We start from the raw sequence: 15,989 nt of genomic DNA, 5'->3' as shown, positions 1-15,989 counted from the left end.
AGCACTCATTATAGTCCATCAAAACTTGTGCAAATATTTGTGTGCTAATGAAGGAGCTTGGGAACAGAATGGTAGGCGTGGATGTATGAGGTTTTAGAAGATGAAATCAGACATTAAATGATAAAAGAAACTTGGTAAAAAAATTAGGAAGGTCTATTCCTAAGAAAGGACAAAAATGAAGAAAAAAGGGAAATATTTGCAATGCTTATTCATGGTGTGATAGACTGGAAAGAAAGAAAAATTGCTTTATTTTTGCCAGAGTAACTTTGTAGGAAGCCCAGCAGGAGGGGCAGAGCTGGGATTTCTCTATAGACAATGAAATGTGGACTGGGATGAAGACATGAAACTCCACAGGATTATAAAACAGAGAAAGCCCACAGTCGTGCTGTTATGAAAGGGTTTAGCTTCATCTCTCTCCATCTACCTACTTAGCTATATGTTCAGGAAACTCATTGCTAAGTGTGACAGCCTAAAGGTTTAGTCATTAAAATGCCATTGAATCTGTTCACTGCATGCAAGAAAATGCTGTGCAGATACAGCCAAGGTACAGCTGAAAGAGGTGAAGTAAATTTGTTGAGAAGGTTCTTCCCTCTTTCCTTGTCATGTCTAATGTATGTCTTGCAGGCACATACTGATGTACGATTGCATAGTTCAATCATACATAAATTATCCCTAAAGACAATAACACTATTATATTCTGGCAATACATTGCTTTCAAGTGACCTCTTTACATCCCTGTTTCAATCCTAACTTGGAAATCCTTCTACTTGCTAAACATAAATTCCCAGCCCTGCGCAGCCACAAGCTCTTTGTTTAGAAGATAAAGGAATGAATCACTTTAGAAATGCTCAAGTGGTTTACAATATGCAGTGAAAAATAGACATTGTGTTTAAAATAGATGGCTGTACAGTTATTTCTTTTATAGAATTGTGTTTTGTAACTCATATCCCATAGAGGACAGCAGGCTGACAGCAACAGAAACATGATTCCAGGGTGAGTCAGGGTCAGTTTAGTTTCAGTACGTGGATCACTCTGGCCCCTCTGAGAACGGTGCTGTTCAGGAACTTACGCACCAAAAAAACCACCCCAAAATCAACCTTGTGAGTGTGTGTGTGTCTCCTCATCCCCAGGACATAGCAACTCATATTTTGTCCATTGGCTCATTTGTTTATAGCACGTCCTGGATGTCTCTATCCCATGTCTTCCTGACTCAAGGCCACCGGGTTGTGAGGCTAAGTCCCCTCCCTGCAGGCTGAATTCTTCCCTCTGGAGCACAGGGAGGTTCATGGTAGGGTTAGAAGAGACATGAGCCTGGCTTCAGGTCACCATGACACAGCAGCAGACAATACAGACCTCATCTTGTTCTACAAATCCCTGTAAAAAGCATCTCCTGAGATTTGTTGTTAGGACTTAGTAATTCCTCAGGTTGTGGAGAAAGGGGATAGCACACAGGTACTGACATGCTTTGCTAACATTTTCTCTCCGTTTCCTGTTCTGTCCCTGTTAGCATGCTTCCTGAGCATAGCAAAAAGGTTTAAAACATGAATCCTAAGTTTTCAGAAGCTTTGGAAGTCTGAGACAGTTCCATGTGCCGGTTGGATCCTGGGAGAGCTGCCTTCAGTGCCTTGTCCATAAACACAGTGTGTGGTCTCAGCAAAGTTACTGGAAGTCCAGCTTTTTCCACCTAGATGAACTGCCTGAGAACCACAGATGAGATTTGCAACAGCTCTTTTGAGCTGTCAAGAAGTGGGATGATCATAGAATCATAGAATAGTTAGGGTTGGAAAGGACCTCAAGATCATCCAGTTCCAACCCCCCTGCCATGGGCAGGGACACCTCACACTAAACCATCCCACCCAAGGCTACATCCAGCCTGGCCTTGAACACTGCCAGGGATGGAGCACTAACAACCTCAAGGCCAGGTTGGATGGGGCTTGGAGCAACCAGCTCTAGTGGAAGGTGTCCCTGCCTATGGCAGGGGCTTGGAACTGGATGAGCTTTAAGGTCCTTTCCAACACAAACAAACCGTTACATGATTCTATGAATGTAGATCTCAGAGTTAGAGTAGATCAGCCTCGGTCAGCATCAGGATGTAATCCTAAGACTCCTGGATGAGATCCAGGATCAAACTCGTAAGTCCTTACGGCGCACTGCGCAGCTCTGGTGTGCCCAGTCTGCTTGCTATGACAGAGCCATCTCTGATGCAATAGGAAGAACAAAACCCTCAGCATCCTTCTGGCACTGAGCAAGAGGTTAGTTATATACTTTTAGGGATAAACTGGCTCTGACAGTTCTTCTGAAGCTCAAAAAGACATCACTGTATCAGGCTGCCTCAGTATTCCTATGGCTTGATAGAAACTCAGCCTGATGGTCCAGGGAACACCTTCACATTGTCACTTACAGGTACAAAAAACCCCTTATAGATTGCAGCTCTTTGGAGGGACTTTTATTTATTAATCAAGTTGCAGTTCTGGTTTCAGTGCAGCAGCTGCCCAAAGCTGTTGCAGACTTAACAGACATTGATCATCCCATGCCCTTATCCTGACACATTGCTAGCAAGACTAACTTTGAAGGCTTCTCCCTAGTAAAGTCATGCTTTACGTTATCCTTTTCCTTCAGGACTAGCTCTTGGACTGTCCCATTTCTACACCTGCTTCATGCATAGCTGAGATGATACCTTCGGCCCAGGTTATTCTGGGGAGCAAAGCTTTGGATCAAAATGAAATCAGATCAACCTATTTCAGTAGTAGCAAAAATCTCTTTGCTTAAGGCTTGCAACACTCGTGGATCTCTTCAGTGGCACCCAGATGTGGTGTATCTAAGAAAAACACAGCCTTGTGTCTTGCTACTTATGTGCACACGTAGTCCTACCACACTGGAGGCAATTGCATGCTCTGTAATTTATGCTCAGGCAAAGACTAGAATAAACCCTTAGGAACATTTAAAGAGAAAGACCGAAACGGTCTCGTGGAGTGCATCATATGCAAAAGTCCTTTTCGGATTCTGTTTGTCATGGATTGCAAAGTCTTGGAGTGAGAAGCTCACCCTGTTTGGCATTTCTTCTTATCATGCCAGTTTAAATGGAGTCACCGTAGTCCCCACTGAATATTCATCCAGCTCCTGGAAACTGCTAAGCACAGCAGAAAATGTGAGACATTCTAGAAAGAAAAATAACCATGAAAAGAGAGCTCTCTGATATCCCCAAATGACACAAGACAAATCACGTTTATGAACTGAACTGGGGAAGCGAAGGAGGGAGGGAACAGCCCCATTTGCTGGACCTAAAACCCGGGCTGAATCTTGCAGAAACCCCTTTTGAGTTATGAAAACACTGGGTAGACATTTATTCTGGTGGTGTTTCTTCCTCCACCCTCTCCATTTTCACATGCTCTGGTATTACTGCAGTCTTCTAGGATCAGACACAGAGTCACCACATCTCCAGAGAGCACTTCACTTTCCATTTGTCTTGAGCCAGCCATTATGGACTGTGAGTTTTGGAACCTGAGATCTTCCCTGAAGGGCTCTGAGTAAGTGCCACGCTGAACCCTTTTGCCTAATAACATTTTTGCTTTGTTGAAACTAGACATGATGGAACCAGCCTTCCACAGCCTGCCTTGGACCCTTCTGATCATGTCTACACAGCACAGAGAAGCAATGCATCCTTGTCCCCAACACAGCACCAGGTGAGTTGGTACGTCCAGACTGCTGCAGATTTACTCTTGTTCCGAAGGGGGTTTTGGCGCTTTGTGCCATGTATGCCACATGCAGATCTCATCCTAGCTCCTGTTGCAAAAGGAGAAATCTCTCAGCTATGCAGAGATGCCTTTGTCCTTCCCCTCCCTGAGGACCACAACTAGCCTGAGAAGTCATTTGAGCAAAACCAGAAGTCCAGCCGCCTTCTATCTCCATGCAGTGATTATCCCTGCTATTGGTAAGAGTAACAAAAGTGGTTTAGCTGCTTTGCAGACTTATAGCCAGAAAAGACTGTCCCTGCCGCAGGGAAGGAACAGCCTCATGACCCAACATAAAGAGGAACCACAGGGAGTGGGCTGGAAAATTACACCCAGACTCGGTGGTGATGCTTCACACATGCCTGCCTAGTTAAAATGCTATATCTTCAAAGTAATTGTTCTGGACACGTTTGTGGTATCCCTTCTATGGTTGGGAAATGCTCCTTCAGAAGGCAAAAGTGTATGTGCTGGGGCAACAGCCACTAACTTCTGACTCAACTTTCTTAGAGCAAACCATTATGTTTTCCCAGCAAACTGGGGTCTGTATGAGTTTTATTCCCTGAAGCAACAGGCCAGTGCTGTCAGCATTTTCTTTGAACAACAGAACAGTCCAAGGAGCATTTGATTTTCTTAGTTATTTCCAGCTTTGCTGACCAGATACAATCCTTATCCCTTTTGAATGCCATTTTTTTATGAACACATTGCAAGTAAGTCTCCATGTGGCAATATTGTGCCAATACTGGAAAACCATGAACGGCAAAACAAGAAACTGAGATTTTTCAGGTGTCCTAAAATTGGGTCATGCATTCAGGAAGAGAGAAATGTGACCTTGTATCATCTCTGTGTCTTTGTAGAGCTGAAATGTAAGAGTCTACTGTACACCTCTTGTTTTAGAGAGTTGCAACACCTCAAACCCCTTCTTCCCCATCTTTCCACATTGTAGATATTGACACAGAAGCTCCTTGTCAGAGTTGTTATCTCTCTCCTGTTCCAAATGAGCATCACATAGCAGTGGTGCTATGAAGTTGGTGAGTGATGAGGAGTGGTGAGACCCAAATAAACCATCCCTCTTTTTGCTCTGTGCTCTTAGAGGGCTTTTTTTCCCCTCTAGAAAACACAGAGCTGCTTGTTCATCCTGCCTATAGGAGAGGTCAGCCTGAACTCAAGACAAAGCTGACATCAATATTGTGGGCATGGTGTCTCTCAGGCTTTCAGTTGGGACTGGGAAAAGAGACCATAATATTTCAAAACATGGATCTGCTCCTACCCATCCTTCAAGTGCAAACACAGAAGACCCACTGTGGTGGGGCACGCCAACCCAATGTCCTGTTTTGTCACTGCTGCTGCAGCCAGTGTGGCCCTGGACTAAGAGCAACCAGGCTGCCTAATTCATAGAATCATAGAATAGTTTGGGTTGGAAAGGACCTCAAGATCATCCAGTTCCAACCCCCCTGCCATGGGCAGGGACACCTCACACTAAACCATCCCACCCAAGGCTTCATCCAGCCTGGCCTTGAACACTGCCAGGGATGGAGCACTCACAACCTCCCTGGGCAACCCATTCCAGTGCCTCACCACCCTCACAGGAAAGAATTTCCTCCTTAGATCCAATCTAAACTTCCCCTGTTTAAGTTTGAACCCGTTACCCCTTGACCTGTCACTACAGTCCCTGATGAAGAGTCCCTCCCCAGCATCCCTATAGGCCCCCTTCAGGTACTGGAAGGCTACTATGAGGTCCCCCCGCAGCCTTCTCCTCTCCAGGCTGAACAGCCCCAACTTCCTCAGCCTGTCTTCATACGGGAGGTGCTCCAGCCCCTGATCATCCTCGTGGCCTCCTCTGGGCTTGTTCCAGCAGTTCCATGTCCTTTTTATGTTGAGGACACCAGAACTGCACACAATGCTCCAGGTGAGGTCTCACAAGAGCAGAGCAGAGGGGCAGGATCACCTCCTTCGCCCTGCTGGTCACGCTCCTTTGGATGCAGCCCAGGATCCGGTTGGTTTCTGGGCTGTGAGCGCACACTGCAGCCGGCTCATGTTCATCTTCTCATCGACCAGCACCCCCAAGTCCTTCTCCTTGGGCTGCTCTGAATCTCTTCTCTGCCCAACCTGTAGCTGTACCTGGGATTGCTCCGACCCAGGTGTAGGACCTTGCACACCTTGTTTGTGCCCTCCCTGAAATAGCTGTTGGTGTAGCAATGCCCAGCAGGAGTTAGGTCAAACTAGTTAGGTCAGGACTTAGCTCAAACCAGCTCCAGTGGGCAGCTTGGATACGAACATGCTGTTGTGAAGAGAAATGAATTGGAAGTGCAACTGGATGGGTGGAACCCACCACATGTCCCTTCCCTTCACAGCTGGTTGATCATATTATTGATGAAGAAAGGTGTAGCCTCTCTGTTTCAAGGCTCCTTTGAGGCTGCCAGGCTTTTCTGGGTCTAGCTTGCAACAAGGGCTTTTCTTGAGGTGATAAGGTGTGAATGTCTCAGGTGAAGCAAATGGTTCCTTTTGGAGGGGATGAGAAAGGGTTTCACCTTTGAAAACAACACAGCTTTGAGAATGAAACACCTTTGGAAACAACATCGTCTTTGTTCACCTTAGGAACAAGCACCAGTGCTGTGCCTACAAAAGTGGAAACTCCCTTTTACATGGGGTCACATAGGAAAGCCAAGGGATAACGGGCACAAGTTACTCCTGGGAAGATTCCAACTGGACACAAGAGGGAAGCTTTTCACACCGACAATAACCATCCATTGGAATAATCTCTTCAGGGACCCTGCCACTCCCCAGCATTTGACACTGTTAAGATTGGGCTGCACAGGGTACTGGGCCATCTAGTCCAGGTCATGCTGTGCCTGGAAAGATTGGGCCAGATGATCCCTGAGCTCCCTGCACAACCTTGGATTCTAGGATTCGGGACTTCTACATCTTAGTTTATTGCCATAACTTCACCATCCGCCTGACATGCAAGTTACACTTATAGGCATAAAATGAACATGCTGCTAAAGCAAATCAGAGCCTTTCTATTGATTATAAAAGGTTCTAACTGACCACTTCAAAGAAGAATGATTCAATTTTTCCATTCTGATTGGAATTCTGTGGGATTTGCTCTAAAAGCACCTAAACATCTAATATTGTTCCCCCCTTTCTTTTTCCTAATATTATGCTGAAAAATGTTTTACTCAGACCCACAGTTTTTCTGTAGGGGCCCACATCTTTTTCTATTTGCTACAAAAGTGAAAGAGATCAATTAAACCATGAAACATTAGCAATAAAATAACCCCTCCAGAATGTTTTCAGAGGCCGGTCCCAATTTCCCAGCCTATAAGAGACAGAAAGGCAAAGATTTGTGCTGCAAAACGTGCTGCCTGTAAATTCACCGTGATAAAGGAATACGTTGCTGCCTCCTCTTTCCCATACTGACCTCACATGCTGTGGGCAAAGCAGTGGGAAAAGCACTTGAGGATGTGCACTGGGTTTAAAGGATGACCCTGAGTTTAGAGGAGGTTTCCCTTCTTCGCCTTCCCTAACTGAGCTTGAAGGAGTGTTGGAGTTAAGACAACCTGCGTAAAAGGCTTCGACCGTGAGTAAGTGCTTGTTACTATTAGATATTCAGCAAAGTTCATTCACATAAACATCTGCATTGTTCCTTAGGAAATGCCTTTGAACTGAAGAGTACTTAGCCATTCAGTATGACAAACACTGTCACGCTCAATGACCTCCTTTTGGCCCCAGAAAGTAATCAGACCCCGCAAAGGAGCACTCACCAGCCCCAGCTCTTAAGTGAGGCTCAGGAAGCACTGGGATTGGGCTTTATTTCCCCAAGCTTTCTTTCCTTCAGGGAGAAGGAAACTGAGGCACCAAGCAGCTGCAGCAAGTGACACAGTGAAAGCTCAAGCTGCATTCTTCCCAGTCTGAATACCCATCTGCATCCCTTGACTGAAACTGCTTTAGGTAGCATCTCCAAGGAGCTTATCTGTTTGTTAGAAATCCTAACTTTTCCTTGGCTGCCATTGACTGATGGCTCCTCTCCAGGCCTGGAGTTTAAGTGAAAGGCTCCTTAAAACAATTAAATAAATACATGCATAAAGTCAGCCCTCTGAGCAGCCCTTTTCTCTCCTACCCTCCAGATGCCCCAGATGAGTGGAAGCTTGACAGCTCACACAGTGGAGGTTGTTGTCCACGTGAGTTTTCCTTTGTTTGGGTTATTCTGATTATGGTTTACTTTTACTCCTGGATTTCTTTCTGTTAGGAGCATGTGTCATTTCCTGATCTGGCCTAACCCAGGGACATCGTGCCCCTCTTATCCCTACAGCGGGGTAACAAAGTTCACTGCATAAAAAGGATGCTGAGCTGCTTTTGGCTGTTCATAGCAGTGATACACAGATCTCTGTAAATGATCTCTTGTTTCAGGATGATCTAGAAGATTTCAGGCAAACCTGGAGTATGGCATCTTCCGAAGGCACCAAGCCATTTTGGCAACCCAAGTAATAAAATATGAGTTGTCTTGTACTGTAACTGCCCAATAGATCATGGCAGCTCTTACCAAAAGGCTTTCACAATTTAATTGACGCAACAGGAAAAAACAGTGATTTCTAGGAATATATTGTGGAAAGATCTGGCAGGGATGCTTTAAGGTGAGCTGAGATTGGAGGGGTGTATGTGGATGATGAGATAGATCTCTGCATTTAAACCTGTGGGCAGTGGACATCTGATGTTGGGGGTTTGTTTCTAAGAAGGCTGTGAGGCAGAATTCAGCACAAGTTTCTCTTGTGCTACTCAGAGATCTCCATGTGTGAGGATTCACACCTCCACTGGAGCATCTTCAGGGATCCAGAAGGTGAAAAATGTTTGAAAAGCCCTGGAATAGGCAACCTCTGCTGGTCCTCTTATCCCAGGGTTTTCATTACCCTTTGCCTAACACAAACCTCACTGAGATGCTTCCTGTGCTGAAGATCTTCATAGGGGAGAGCAGAAGTCCTGGACCAGTGGAGGGAGGGAGGACCCCTGCGCTCACGCCCAGGTTTATGGTGTGCAGCTGATAACTTCTGATTCCCTGCAGTAGAGGGCAGCAGTGACACACACACAATAGCCACTTCATTGCAATTGGATTTGGAAACGATATATGTATGTGCAATGTGCCTTAAAAAAGTGGGAAAAAAGAAAGGAAAAACCCACCAAGATCCACTGTAATAAGATCTAAAGTCAGGGATTTTCTTTATTTTTATTTATTTCATTCAACATTCAAACTAGTAGGAGGAGAGCGAGAAGGAAGACTGCAAGGAAAGGGGATGTGGTGCCGCATTCATCGTGATGGAGCAAGTACCCACAGCCTTTGATGGCAACGAGAGTCCTGGCGACCTTCTTGCTTCCCTGGAGGGCTTGAAATGAAATTCAGTCTTGGGAAAGATTTACGAGCTTGGATGGAATCAGAACCAAACCAGCTCCCTACCACCACGTCCGTGGCTTTGGAGAAGCTGGATTAAGTTTAGGCTCTCCATCCCAGCTCCCCTGGCAAAGCTGTGGTCTCAAGAAAGAAGGCAGCCTTAGATTCCAGCCCAAGGCTGCTGCAGGGACTACAGCGACTCAGGGTATGTTGCCTGGGAAGGAATAATGCTGTTGGCATTCATTTAGACAGGGCTTTCGAGTTAATTCTTCACAACACACAAAGTGAGGCTGTAGGTGCCAGTGCAGAGTGCTGAATGCACCAGTATAAATGAGTGCACAGCATGCAAAGCAATAAGAAAATGAGTTTGGAATACAACTACACCCTTTCCCAGGAGGAAAATAGGGAAAAAGCCAGGGATAACCCTCTGGATGGATTCTTTTCATTTAGAGAGACTCCCAGGACAGTCTTTCATGTGGATATTCTTCTCTGGGCCATCTGATAACCTTTCATCATCAATTTTTCCCTCATTTTTAGGATAGGAAACACCACTTGAAATATCCAATCACAGTGGTCATGATGCATTCAGTTCTGTGCTGCTCCCAGGAGTGATGCCAGGGAGCATGGACAAATGGGTCGGTGCTGGTTTAGCTCCACTTGGATTTAAGAGCTGCTGAAGAAGATGATGCTTCCTTCTCACACACAGCCTGGGGACAGCTTTAAAGCAGAGACCTCTTTGCTCATGCTGTGCAGGGGCCACCACCGCTCTGAATCTGCTCCTGGTACATGAGAAGTGCAGCATGAACGGGGAATGGTACAGGGTCACTTCCAGCAATATACACATCATACATATATACAATCTGGGGATGCACACATCTGAATATACACATCTGGGAATATAAGTGCCAGGGAGATGCCTGAGCTCTGTGCTAGGGAATGAAGGATATGGCAGTAGGGAAGGAATTAAAAGTGGGATGCTGGGACGCTGGACAGGACTGGGAAAGAATGAGATAACAATGTACCAGCTCCCAGAGGCTGTGGTTCTTTTGTCATACAGATAGTAGTCCATGTCTTCTCTCCAAGTGACTCCAAGTGATCTCCAAGTGAGATATCAAATACACACTATATATGACCAAACACTAGCAAAAAGCAAATCTATCTGTTCCTCCTGCAGCACTGATCCTGCAGGTGCTTCCTTTTTCCTTGCACTGCAATTCCTTCTGCTGGTAGCTGAGATCTGAAGAGGTTGAAGGAAGAGGATAATGGAAAGACATCCCAGTCCAGTGGCGAACCTTGCTCTCCCTTCTCTGCCTACAGATGTTCAACTAGAGAATGGGTTCAGTGCCCTGGTAGCAGACAATGCCCAAAAGAACATCCAAGCTGGTAGCTTGAGCCACATAGGAGTGCTAGGAGAAGGAATGGTGATGGGGCTCCCTGCCTCAGGGGATGGAGGCCCCCACCTGCCCACTTGACTGTTGTCTATGGAGGTTAGCACCTTGCCATGGCTTGGGGATTTGCAGGGAGTTCTGAGGGTGGTCTGGCTCTTGGACTATTACTCCCTTATGCTTTGCTACGTAGGCAACAACAATATGGTCACGGAGACCTGAGGCATATAAGACTGGGCTATCATATAGGCATGTCATATGGGCATATGTCATATGAACATATATGGGCTACCCAGCTCTGTGGGTGATGGCCAAGGTCATGGGGACCAGGATGCATTTCCTCAGTCCTGTTGGTGAAGAAGAAGGGCTTGAGGGGTGGAAGGATCTTAGAGGTCAACAATGGATTGTGGAGATGGTGTTGAAATCAGGCATTAGGCTTTTATGACAGTCTTTTTAGGACCCTCTTTGGTGGAGGACAGCTGTGGGCATTGACAACACAATCATACCCCAGGAGAAGCCAAAAGCCTGCATGGACCAACAAGATGCTCCTGATGGAACTCAAATGTAAAAAGAGATATGCAAGAAGTGGAAGCAGGGACAAATGATCCAAAAGAAATGTAAAGGTGCTGTCTGAGTACGCAGTGATGGAGCTAGGAAAGGCAAAACCTGCTCAGAGTTGAATCCAGTGAGGACTATGAAGGGCAAAAGGATGGGCTTCTAGATGTATATCAGCAGAGGAGAAACCTGAAGCAAATATGGCTTACCTTCAGTGGAGGAGAATGAGGTTAAGGAGTGCATAAACTGAACAGGTTCAGGTCTATGGGCTGCATCCATGACTGCTGAGGGAGCTGGCTGGTGGCATTGCAAAGCCACCCTTGATTATCTTTAACAGATCATGGCAATGGGGAGAGGTTCCTGAGGAATGGAATGAAACAGGTATCACTCCTCAAGAAGAGCAAGATGGAGGACTTGGGGAGCAACAAGCTCATAAGCTTCCCATTGACTCCAGGAAAGTGATGGAGCAAGTCCACCCAGAAACCAGTTCCAAACATAAGAAGTTCCAAACGTCCTCAGCAAGATTGCAGATGGTACAAAACTGGGATGAGTGGTTGCTGCACCAGGTGGTTGCTCTGCCATTCAGAGGAACCTAGTTCAGTCTAGAGAAATGGACCAACAGGAACCTCATGAAGCTCATCACAGGGAAGTGTGAAGTCCTGTCCTTGGGGAGGAACAGTCCCATGCGTCACCATTACATGCTGTGGTAGAGCGGCTGGACAGGTACTTTGCTGAAAAGGACCTGTGTGTCCTAGTGGCCAGCAAACTGACCTCAACCCAGCAATGTTAGATAGGCTGAGGAAGTTGGGGCTGTTCAGCCTGGAGAAGAGAAGGCTGCGTGGAGACCTCAGAGCAGCCTTCCAGTATCTGAAGGGGGCCTATAGGGATGCTGGGGAGGGACTCTTCGTCAGGGACTGTAGTGACAGGACAAGGGGTAACGGGTTCAAACTGAAACAGGGGAAGTTTAGATTGGATCTAAGGAGGAAATTCTTTCCTGTGAGGGTGGTGAGGCACTGGAATGGGTTGCCCAGGGAGGTTGTGAGTGCTCCATCCCTGGCAGTGTTCAAGGCCAGGTTGGATGAAGCCTTGTGTAGGATGGTTTAGTGTGAGGTGTCCCTGCCCATGGCAGGGGGGTTGGAACTGGATGATCTTGAGGTCCTTTCCAACCCTGACTATTCTGTGATTCTATAATGTTCCCCTGTAACAAAGGAGGGAAACATTTGGCTAAATTAGATTTTATTAATTACTTTTCAAAAATCAGGTGAGAAAAGTCCATAGATCACCAGAGGTCTTTAACCTGCAGCTTGAAAGCCAAGCATTCAAGTCACCCATTATGGAGGACTCGTGAAGAATTTTGCAGTTAAATTCCCTTGCTTAAAAATACCTGAGGTGATGCTCATTCTTTCTCTAACTCTGAAATTGATAACGGGGACATCTTCAAACCTATCTCAAACCAGAAGTGACTATTTCCATATCTCAGCAACTTCCCTGGAGCAGCGTGGGCAGAAATACTAACTAATAATAGAACCAAGAGTTATGGAGAGTACCTACCAGACCAGACAGTACCTCTGGAGGCTGTTGTAAGCCAAAGTTGTGTGCCAATTCATTTTCTTTACCTCATTTTATTCATGAGGACACTGAGTAGATCAAAACTACACGGACAAATTTGGACAGAAAGAATTTTGTGAGGAACCACCTGACTCTGGGGACAGAAAACACACTGGAGTAGGCTTTTGTGTTATTATTGTCTCATTGATTCCAAGACACAGCACGTCCCCAGCAGACATTTCATCTGCCTGCAGCTTTCGACACAGACAGATTTATAGTGCTCTCCTTCTTCCTTTCGTTCTCGCCAACTATTCTTCTAACCAGAGCATCCATCTCTCCTCAATGTGTTTTCTTCTCTCCATCTAATCACTAAGCCCTTCATGCTTCCACGATATTTATGTGTCCTTCCATCGGTCCATTGCTCTTTGCATTAGTCAAATCTTAAGAGTTTCAACTGTTTTCTCAGCCTTAGGTATCCAGTTCCATAAAGAGCACCAGAATTTGGTTTGAAATTGAGAAGAAAAAGAAGGAAATCTCAGCATGCAGAGAACTGGCACCTAAACCATGCCCTATAAATGGGTTCATGAGGGAAGTGTTACGACCTTTGGAAAAGCTGCAAGACAAGCTGACCTAAGCTACCAACCAGAAGAATTTCAGGAGGTCTGTCAATGTTGTTTTTTCACATCCATGTTTTATTGTATTGTCGACACATTTCTGATCCCTTTTAAGATGAATGCATATTTTCCAGATTTGATTTCCCTTCTGCTTCTTTTGTGGCTTCTTAGTTCAACTGTGCAAGGGAAAAGGAAACTCAATTAAACTCAAGCAGCTTGAAGCTCTGCAAGGGACGGTGCACAGGGTGTGTTGGCTCTCATTCCCATCTGGACAGGCACTGCTGATTCATCCATATGAACAAGGAGGTGACAACCATTTATTCAGAAGCCCAGCTATTCATTTGAGAAGGTCCATGCCCCCCTCTTGTTCCCCCACTGCCTCCCCCTCCCAGAATAATAATACATGGTTGAGGAATCATATTCTCAGGGAAGAGGATCGGAAATGGTTCTTTGGCTTTTCGGCAAACTCTCAAATAAAATAAGAGCTTTCTATTATTAACCCTCATTATGGTATGGAATTTTCCCACACTGAGCAGAGAAAATAGCTCAAGTAGGATTCAGTTATGGAGAGTGTCACAGGAGGCCACACAGCCCAACAGGTTAGGCACTGTGAAAGCTTGGGAAAATCGGCATCTATTCCTGACTGCTCCAGTGATGATTTTCTTGATGTCCAGTGCACTGGTTGGGACAGCTCCCAGCTCCTGGACCCTTTAAGTCTGAAGGTTCCAAAGCAAATGACAGCTTGAGGACGTCCCAGCAATACTCCTCTGCAGTTTCAACAAGTCCATGAGTTGAAAGTGAGGTTCTTGCTAAGATTCTCCTGAGGAGAGGTGATTCCTTACCCCTTTCCTCCACCTAGAAGTACATAATCATGGACCTCTCTTGAGTAACGTGACTTACCTGGTTTTAGTGATGATAAGTGCTGTCTGACCCTGTCAGAAATACGTGGATGGATGGATGGATGGATGGATGGATGGATGGATGGATGATGGAAGGAAGAATGGAAGGAAGGATGGAAAGAAAGGCACATGCAGAGGTAAAAAGAGAGAAGAGGAAGACATTTCTGTGGGAGCTTCTTGTTAAAACATTGGCAGTGCTTCACTGACTTTAGGACAGGAAGTGATGAATATTTCACTCAATGGAAACCACACAGGGGATTTGAGCTGCAATGAATATATTTGCCATACCTCCTACCAGTTCTCTAGACATAACAGGAAACTGAACGTTTTATGAATGTGCAAACCTACCTGCCTATAAATAATACAGAATAAATTAAGCACAGAGTTAAAAGGGGCAAAGCAGGTTGAAAATGTTACTGATCTCTGTCCAAAGCAATAAACCGTCATGCATTGTCTACGAGGATGTAGCTGTTGCTTTGTCTCCTACCAGCTGTACCCCTCTGGATCGTGATCATTTCTGGAGGTTACGCAAAAACAAAGCACAGGTCTGGATGGATGGAGGGTGGTTTGGAAACAGCTAAAGTTCTTCTAGAGATGGTGTCACCCAGACATCTTCATGACATATGAGACATTCAAATCCATTCCCAATACCTCTGAGCGTGAAGGAAAGACAACCAGCTTGTGTAAAAGACAAGAGGGCATCCCAGCCTGGGGTGTCTTCCAGGAAAAGTAGGGATACAAATTCAGGTCCGGAGCTTCTCCTGATGCCAGGGAATGGCTTCAGACTTCCTGATCAGCTCTGGATGAGGAAGGAGTGAGGAGCAGAGATACTTTGGAATGGGAGTAGGGGCAGGGTGGAGCATGTTTGCAGCAAGACTTCATGCATCAAGGCAACCAGGGCAAAGTCAGGTACTAGGGCACTGGTGCTATAGCCAGGGTGGTGGGATGAGAAACTGCCTTAGAATATGAATCTATGTTGGGCAAATGCTGTCATCTCCAGGCTGAGTCAGCAGATGATACCGGTGTGGCACATTTCCTCGGCCTGTGATCTTGCTGCGCCCTTATGAGGTGGACAAACACAGTAATCAAAGATGCAATCCTTTTCCTTTTAGAAAGATATTCCTTGAAATTTATGGGTGCTTAAATCCAGGGTCATGGTTTTAGGGAATAGTTACTATTGAAAGAGAAGATTCTCCCTTTGCTTATGGAGCCTAATTCTACTCATCTGGAATTCTCCTTCTTTGTTTGGTGGCATATGGAGCTCCATGATGCTTTGTCTTCCAAGTAAGTATATAGTGTTAGGGCAGGTCCTTTGACATCAGCTGTGTTCACATTGGTCCTGGTTGCCTTGAAGAAGTGGATAACATTTATTTGTGTCCCTTCTTTGGTCTCAAAAGCATTTTGGAAATCTCCTGGGCAAAAGGAAAAGTCTGAATTCTTTTTGAAACAACTGAGCTGAAATCACTTCCCATTCCTCCACTTTGTAGCATCTCCTGCTTCTGCAAAACCCTTTCCTGGAGCTAAAAAAGAAAAGAAAGCACGCAAAAAACCCCAACATTGACAGATTTTCACTGCAGAGATAGGGAAGTTCTGGTGTTTGGTGATTTCCAAACAGCAAAAGTGTTTTCACTTTAGTTCTGATTCTGGAAATCTTTCAGGGTATGTTTGACTTTCCCTTTAGGTGTAACCTCACTAAAATGAGCTGTTCAAGCCTGTTTTAGCAAGGCAGCACATCTCTGTGGGCTGCTTCTCCTAACAGGGAGACTCGCCAAAGACTCAGTTAGAAAAAGAGCTCTGTAATTATTCAAGGAGACTTCTAAATTGGTGAGGCAGAAAGTGAGACTGTGAAGTGGAAATATGTCTCTGATGCTACTTTC

This window comes from Lathamus discolor, chromosome 1, assembly GCF_037157495.1.
Source record: "Lathamus discolor isolate bLatDis1 chromosome 1, bLatDis1.hap1, whole genome shotgun sequence".
Classification (NCBI taxonomy): Eukaryota; Metazoa; Chordata; class Aves; order Psittaciformes; family Psittacidae; genus Lathamus; species Lathamus discolor.
Note: the sequence above shows the minus strand (reverse complement) of the source record.